Source organism: Heterodontus francisci, chromosome 19 (genome assembly GCF_036365525.1).
Source record: "Heterodontus francisci isolate sHetFra1 chromosome 19, sHetFra1.hap1, whole genome shotgun sequence".
In the NCBI taxonomy this organism is placed as follows: Eukaryota; Metazoa; Chordata; class Chondrichthyes; order Heterodontiformes; family Heterodontidae; genus Heterodontus; species Heterodontus francisci.
Genome location: NC_090389.1, coordinates 82,839,047 through 82,847,835, shown reverse-complemented (window position 1 = coordinate 82,847,835; position 8,789 = coordinate 82,839,047).

Genomic DNA, 8,789 nt, shown 5'->3' with positions numbered 1-8,789 from the left:
TAAAGGAGGAAAGAGAGAGGTAGAGAGGCAGAGGTTTAGGGAGGGTATTCCAGAGCTTTGGACAAGGGGAGAAAAATCAGTTCAGATTCAATTCCTAATCTCTGTCAGCTGTGGTTCAGTGGGTAGCACTTTTGTCTTTAAATGATGAAGGTTGTGGATTCAAGTCCCACTCCAAGATCAGACAGCAAAAATCAAGGCTGACGCTTCTGTGCTGCACTATTGCCAGTGCTGTCTTCTGGATGAGACATTAAACTGAGTCCCCTTCTGCCCCCTTGGATGGATGTAAAAGATCCTATGGCACGACTTCAAAGAAGAGTAGGAGAGTTTTCCCTGGTCTCCTGGTCAATATTTATCTCTCAAACAACATCATAAAAACAGACTAGCTGGCCATGATCACACTGTTGTTTGGGGGATCTTGCTGTGCGCAAATTGGCTGCTGCGTTTCCTACGTCACAACAACTACATTTCAAGACTATTTCATAGGCTGTAAAGCATTTTGAGACATCCGGTGACAGGTGCTATATAAATGCAAGTCTTATTTAATCACTGTACCATGATCCCAGCTGGATGTGTGTAACTGTCAGGTAAGGAAACGATAGAGTTTGGTTGTGATGCCCTTCACAGGAGCATAGCCGACTGACATTCATTATCCAGACTCTCACATGATAATAAGTCATCTGGACAAGATACCAAACAGACTTCCTTTATCCATGGAACCATACTCCAATGAGCTAGTATCATCAGGGGAAAGGGGAGAAAATAATCAGGCTGATTCTCCCAATTGGTGCTCCCAGCAATTGCTGGTCAGGGAAATCAGGCCTGTAGCCCAGTATTATTAATCCATTAATTTAGATGAATGATTAAAGGCACGAGATTTCCTAACCTGCCCTCATAGGGAGAATCGCATGTCACTTGATTGTGGAAGCAGCTTTCATAGGACCTGCACATGAGACCATCACAGTCTGACTCTACCTTCTCATCCATGGCTCAGTGGGTATCACTCATGCCTCTAAGCCAGGAAAGTCAAGAGTTCAAGTCCCACTCCAGAAACTTGAGTACTTAATCTAGGCTAGTACAGTGGCAGCAGTGTGCACCATCAACAAGATACAGTGCAGCAACACGCAAAGGCTTCTTTGACAGCACTTTCCAAACCTGCGGCCTCTACCACCTAGAAGAACAAGGACAGCAGGTGCATGGGAACGCCACCACCTGCAAATGTCCCTCCAAGTCACACACCATCCTGACTTGGAAATAAATCAGCCATTCCTATTGTCATTGGGTCAAAATCTTGAAACTCGCTATTTAACAGCATTGAGCAATCTATGCACATCACAACAACTGCAGCAGCTCAAGAAGGCAACTCATTATTACCTTCTCAAGGACAATTAACGTTGGACAATAAATGTTGACCTTGGTGGCGGTCCTCATATCCCATGAATGAATAAAAAAACTCCCAGTGCAGTAATGAGGGAGTGTTGCACTGTTGGAGGTACTGTCTTTTGGATAAGATGTTGAACCGAAGCCCTGTCTGCCTCTCAGGTGGACATCTAAGATCCCAACAACAACTTATATTTATATAGTGCTTTTGACATAATAAAACATCCCAAGGTGCTTCACAGGAGTATTTTAAAACAAAATATAACACTGAGTTACATAAGGAGATAGGTTTTAAGGATAGTCTTAAAGGAGGAAAGCGATGTGGAGATGTGGAGAGGTGTAGGAGGGTATTCCAGAGCACAGCCACCATTGTGGAGCAATAAAAATCTGGGATGCACAAGAGGCCGGAATTAGATGAGCGCAGATATCTTGTAGGTTTATGGGGCCAGAGGAGATTGTAGAAATAGGAAGGGGTGAGGCCGTGGAGGGATTTGAAAACAAGGATGAGAATTTTAAAATCAAGACACTGTAGGTCAGCGAGCACAGAGGTGATAGGCAAATGAGACTTGGTGCGAGTTAAGACATGGACAGCAGAGTTTTGGATGACCTCAAGTCTACAAAGGGTAAAATGTGGGAGACCAGCCAGGAGTGCATTGGAATAGTCAAGTCTAGAGGTAACAAAGGCATGAATGAGGATTTCAGCAACAGATGAGCCGAGACAGGGGCGAAGTTGGGCAACGTTATGGAGGTGGAAATAGGCGGTCTTAGTGATGGAGTGAATATGTGGTCAGAATCTCACCTCGGGATCAAATATAACAAATATTTAGTCTCAGACTGTTGCCAGGGAGAGGGATGGAGTCGGTAGCTAGGGAACAGAGTTTGGAGCGGGGACTGAAAACAATGGCTTCAGTCTTCCCAAAATGTAATTGGAGGAAATTTCTGCTCATCCAGTATCGGATGTTGGATAAGCAGATAACCGAACAAAAACTGGTTTGCAAATTTTTTTTTTTTCATTCAATACGCTGTCTCTTCCAACCAAAGCAAAGCATCTAAGGACTTTCATAACCCAACTCAACTTTTAGGTAAAAGCAAAATACTGCAGATGCTGGAAATCTGAAATAAAAACAAGAAATGCTGGAACCACTCAGCAGGTCTGGCAGCATCTGTGGAAAGAGAAGCAGAGTTAACGTTTCGGATCAGTGACCCGTCAGTTCTGATGAAGGGTCACTGACCTGAAACGTTAACTCTGCTTCTCTTTCCACAGATGCTGCCAGACCTGCTGAGTGGTTCCAGCATTTCTTGTTTTTATTTCAACTTCTAGGTGATACCTGGAACTGGTGAAGCTGAATGGATAATGGGATAAACAAAATTATTCTGTCCATTTAGTAAACAGAACACATAGTTCTTCCAGTATCCTGGACAACATTCCACACTCAAAAAAAGAAGCAGATTTAGTGGTCATTATTGTTGCCAACTGTGCTTGGACTTAATCCTGGATGTTTCAACACACAACCTCCCACCTCCAACTGCCAACTGCACCACCCCCCCCCCAATGCTCCTATCATTGGTCCTCTGATACATCCATCCTCGCAGAGCACCGCCTACCTCAAACCAATTAGAGAGTGAACAGCCACTTAATAAGCAGATTGGATAAATCTTCTCTGTCTGTCAAACAGCCTTTTTAATCCTGTCTCCAATATGTTGATAACTAATAAATGAAAGCCTTCAAAGAAAATGGAAATGCGCACAAATTAAAAAAAAATATATCCCAATGATTTTTCTCGTGGACGTTTGCTTGTAGTGATATCCTGGGGATTACTATTTAATTCCTAGAGATACCAGGGCAATCCAGGAGAGTTAGCAATCCTAGTGGTCATTCATTTCATTGCTGGTGCAAAACGCTTGCTGCATTTGCCTTCACAACAACAGTTGCTACATTTTTGAAAGTAATTCGTGGTGACATTTCAATGAAATCAGCACGGTAGAAATAAAATTAAGATTAATATTCGAACAACAATGTGGAACTAAATGATTACAAGGCAGTAATCAGACTCGAGGGCTCAGATGAAAACTACTGACAGTGTGGTGATTGCATAGCAGATTCTTAATTGTGATCATCAGCCACAGTTATTTTGATGTTTAATTCCCAACACCAAATGCAGAGTAAGTCCATGTGCAGAACTTGGATGGAAATCAGCTTCTATTGGTGTTTTCCTGTAATCCGGGAACAGTTCCATCCCAGATCACAGCACCATTCAGCTGTCCAAACTTATCTCAGAGGGAACTTGCGCTTGGCATCAAAGTCTCTTCTAAAAGTAAACATATTTAGTCGGTGCCGTAATGTGTTAGTGCTTGGGTTCACATGCTCACAAACTGATGGGAGAAAAAGTCTTTTCATTCTCCTCGTGATTAAGCAACCATGTGAACTGAGTTCAGCCATCTTAAACCCAATTTCTAGGTATAAACACACAGTATCACGGTAAATATTAATCCCGCACACATGATTTTAAAAAAGAAACTGTTACACCAATGTGTTTTCTTGAATGATAATTTTGTTTAATCCACTGACTGGAGATCTGAATTCATATTTTTTTAAAAAAGACATTTTTAAAAGACAAGCTGCCAGCAAAGTCGTCCTTTCAGCTTAAGATGATCACCTAGTTTGCTACACTGTATCCTACATTGCAAAGGACTGCAAGGAGAGAGACGAAATGTCTGCTAAGTCCCCAGCAAGAACCAGGAAATTTAAAGGAGCTACCTGTTCTTTCAGCAAGAAGAAGAAATACTATTAACTGCTATGTTTGAATCATTGAGTCACTGTCATGTGACAAGCCCCTCCCCATCAGTGGTTTTAAGCTGGTGTTTTTCTCTGCAGCAAAGGGAGAAGCAACTGGACTCTAACATGAGCAGACCCTAAGTGGGAGTCCCTCTCTCTCTCACCCTCTCCATTCTAGCTTGAAAGCTTTCAAATCCTGCTTGTTGACTGACAACCTTTGCATATTTCGGCTACAATCAGAAACCCCGTTGGAGGAAAACATCTGCATCACTATCTCCAAAGAGACCAACCAAACCAGTCATCTACTTCTTCCAACTAAAAGCCTCAAGACCACCGAATTCAGATAGATGCCAGCCGAAACACGAAACTCCACAAACTGTACACCTTTTTTTTCCTATGGACTCTAACTCGACCAATCTACCTTTCCCCACTCTGTAACCTATTTGTGTGGGCGAAAACCTCTAGTGTATGTGTGTGAATGTGAAAGTTGGCATGTTGTTTATGATTTTATTAGTTTGGTTTAGGTACAATAAAGTTAACCTCTTTCTTTGTTAACTCAAGAAAACCTGTTCAATTGGTTCTTGTTATGATCATAGCAAGTAATTAAACAAACACCTACTCAATTGACCAATACATCCACTTTAAGAAAAAATTAAACCTGTTGTGGTCAAACAAGAAGAGGGAAAAGAGGGACGCCGTTCAACCCCTCCTCACTTGACCATAACATAAGTTATCTGCTCATTACCACATTTCTGTTTGTGGGAGCTTGCTGTGTGCAATTTGGCTGCTGGGTTTCCAATATTATGACAGTGACTACACTTCAAAAGTATTTAATTGGCTGCAAAGTGCTTTGAGATGTCCCGATGTCAAGAAAGGTGCTTTATAAATGCAAGTTCTTTCCCTTATTGGGGTCTTGATTTTGCAAAATTGGGGTCCAGCTGTTTCACGTGCATGAGCAACTCAGGCCCTTGCTAAATTTTGCGACGTGGCTTCTTCTGCTAAGTTTGGATAAGCTACCAGTACAGGAAGGTAAATCCCAGCAGCTGTTAAAGGGCTGCTATTCACCAAATGAGCTACAGCTGTGACGACACTTCAAAAAGTACTTCATTGGCTGTAAAGCACTTTGGGAGATCCTGAGTTCCTGAAAGGCGCTATATAAATGCAAGTCTTTCTTTCTATATGGAACCATCTCTTGAATTGTGATAAAAGCAAAATACTGCGGATGCTGGAAATCTGAAACAAAAACAAGAAATGCTGGATTCACTCAGCAGGTCTGGCAGCATCTGTGGAAAGAGAAGCAGAGTTAACGTTTCGGGTCAGTGAATTGTGATGTTTGCTTTTGCAATGATAATAATTCATTGACAAATCTAAAACCCTTTATAATAGATATATCCACCCTCTTAGAAACAAAAGGACAGTGGGGTCCTTGGAAGACTTGTTTGTCGGCTGGTGTCGGCCAAAAAAGAGTGGCAACTGAGGTGAGATATCAGAGAGTGTCCAACAGCTGCTGAACTGCAAGGAGTCAAAGTGGCCTCAGGGGAGAAAAGGGAAGTGAGGGGGGTGGGGGTGGGGGTGGGGGTGGGGGTGGGGGGGATGTTGAAAGAAAACCACCAGTTTTCATGCTCATTTATTTTTTTTTTCAGAAATTTCCACTCAGTCCATATCCAGAATCATAGCCAACTTCATTTTGGACAAAAACAAGCATTGTTCTAAGGCTCAAATTAAGGTCATATTTGCATTTAAGCAGCTAAGTCATTAATTATTAAGGACCATCAATCTGCCCCTTGTTTATTAGAACGTTGGTGAGAGTGGTGACAGCCTGGTGCTGCAGATGGGCATTCTGATAAAGCTCCATACCATGGGAAATTAGAGGGCGAGGACAGGAGCAGTGAATTATGAGCAGAGGGACCATTCTACTGCTTGCTGAAAATTAATCAGTTGTTTGTTCTCAATGTTAAGTTATACAGTAGTCATAAATCCTTTATCAGCACGTTTAATTATGGCTGCAGGGAAACAACATGGGCCATTAAACACTGTAATGTTGAATGATCGTTTAACCATGACGTTTTAATGTATAAGCCCTTTCATAATTGTTTGTCAGCTCATTTGACTTTAAATGGAGGTTGTTTAGTTTTAATTACTGCCCATACCTGTTTGCCTGGGAGGAATGGGCTGTAGGTATTGCAAAATTTACCATATTTGGAAAAATTAGATGCTCTCCATTCACCCCCATGTCATCTTAGGCTTCAGTTAAAGGGATGGGATTAGGTTAGTTTTCAAGCAAACTAACCCCCACCCCCACCCCTCCACTTAGTTCTGTTTCTAAGATTAGGCAAGTTCTCCCCAGTGTACTGGACCAATATTTACCCTAAAACCAACATCAATAAAACAGGTGATCTGGTCATTATCACACTTGTGGGATCTTGCTATGTGAAAATTGGCTGCCATGTTTCCTACATTACAACAATGACTACATTACAAGAAGTACTTTATTGGCTGTAATGTGCTTTGGGTCATTCAGAGCTGTGAACAGTGCTATATAAATGCAAGTTCTTTCATCCTGTCTGACAATATCATAAACTGCAAGGCGTATTCAAAGTGATTGTGGGACATGAATGCATGCAATGCGCATTTTCTGATGTATTCACATTTGAGTTGTAACCCTCTTCATGTCTGCTCTCTAAGGGCACCACATCTAAGCGCGCCCTGCTAGTTGAGAGAATGACGGCTGGTCATTCGGCCAACTGACCAATTACACAAGTCTGATAAGGCCTGTCACCTGTACCTGAGACTTCCACCCATGGTACCTGTATCCGTGCCACGAATGCCTTTGTATGAGTTGCTGGATGTTTCCAAAAACAATGGTTGTGATGACACCAACTCACATTGACACAAGAGCCAATTGGCACCTCTAATATCTCTCCACTCACGGTGCTGCAGGAGGGCAGGACCTCTCAATCCCCCTGATCACTCTGGTGTAGATAGCTGAGCTGCCAGGAGTTCTCTCAATTCCCTCCCTCACAATTGTATGTCTGAGTAAGTTTGAAGTCAGCCATGGCTGTTCAGCCCATATTACCATGACGATATTAGTACAGCAGCTACATTGCTGTGATGTGAGATTAGCTATCCAGATGTTGTGAGCTCAGATCCCACCACGTTGCCAAGATGAGCTTCTGACCTCATATTCAATCCATCACTAAGACTGTCTATTTCCACCTCTGTCACATTGCCCGACTTCGCCCCTGGAACCCTCTTCCATGCTTTTGTTACCTCTAGACTTGACTATTCCATTGCACTCCTGGCTGGCATCCCACATTCTATCCTCTGTAAACTTGAGGTCATCCAAAACTCTGCTGCCCATGTCCGTATTCAGACCAAGTCCCATTCACCCATCACCCCTATGCTCACCTACCTACATCGGCTCCCGGTCAAGTAACGCCTCAATTTTAAATTCCCATCCTTGTTTTCAATTCCCTCCATGGCCTTTCCCCTCCCTATCTCCAAAATCTCCACCAGCTCCACAACCCTTTGAGATCACTGCACTCCTCTAATTCTGGCTTCTTCAGCATCCGGGGATAATTGCTCCACCATTGGTGGCCGTGCCTTCAGCTGCCTAGACTCTAAGCTCTGAAATTCCCTCTCTGCCTCCCTACTTCTCTTTCTTCCTTTAAGATACTCCTTAAAACCTACCTCTTTGACCAAGCTTTTGGCCATCTGCCTTAATATTGCCTTATGTGGCACGGTGTCCAATTTCACTTTATAACGCTCCTGTGAAGCATTGTATGTTAAAGGAGCTATATAAATACAAGTTGGCCTGATGAAAGGTCACAGACCTGAAAAGTTAACTCTGTTTCTGTCTCCACAGATATTGCCAGGCCTGTTGATTATTTCCAGCATTTCTGTTTTTATTGCTGTTTTTATTGTTCCGTTTATTATAGCTGGTAGTTGTTGGCGCAAACCAGAAAAATGATCATGAAAACTGCCAGATTTCTGCAAAAACCAAACTAGCTCAATAATGCCCTTCAGAGCATGGAACCTATCACCACTTCCTGGTCTGGCTGACATGTGACTCTAACCCCCATGCTGTATGGTTGATTCTTAAAGGCCTCAGGGCACATGGCGTTAGGCAATAAATACTGACCTCACCAGTGTTGTCCACATCCCTTGAGCAAATAATAATTCTGGATTCATTTCAGCATTCTAATTTAATCAGGAGATTCATAGACGGTGAATAGGTTAATAATAGATTGTCATCTTGAGATTTTGTCCTTAAATGTTAAGTGCTTAATTAGATTGGGTGGCATTTTGAGTGCAGTTATGTCATAATAGGGTTGCTAAAATGTGTATAGCTGGTTAAGTGACTTTCTGTTGTGATTCGTGTACTCGGCAGTACTTGGATGCTAACATAATCCCATTGTTCAGCTCCCTGAACCCACATGGCAATATCATTTGCTCAGGAGATGCAAAGTTCGCACCAATGATGAATCAACCTTCGAAAGGAATGAATTGTAGAATACAGTATATTGATGGGATAGCTGGGCATAAGGTTAAACCTTTGCTGTAAACACATTGATAAAGAAAGGCGATAATCACAATCTTAAGCCTCTTCATAAGCAAACCATTTATTTTCCTAGCC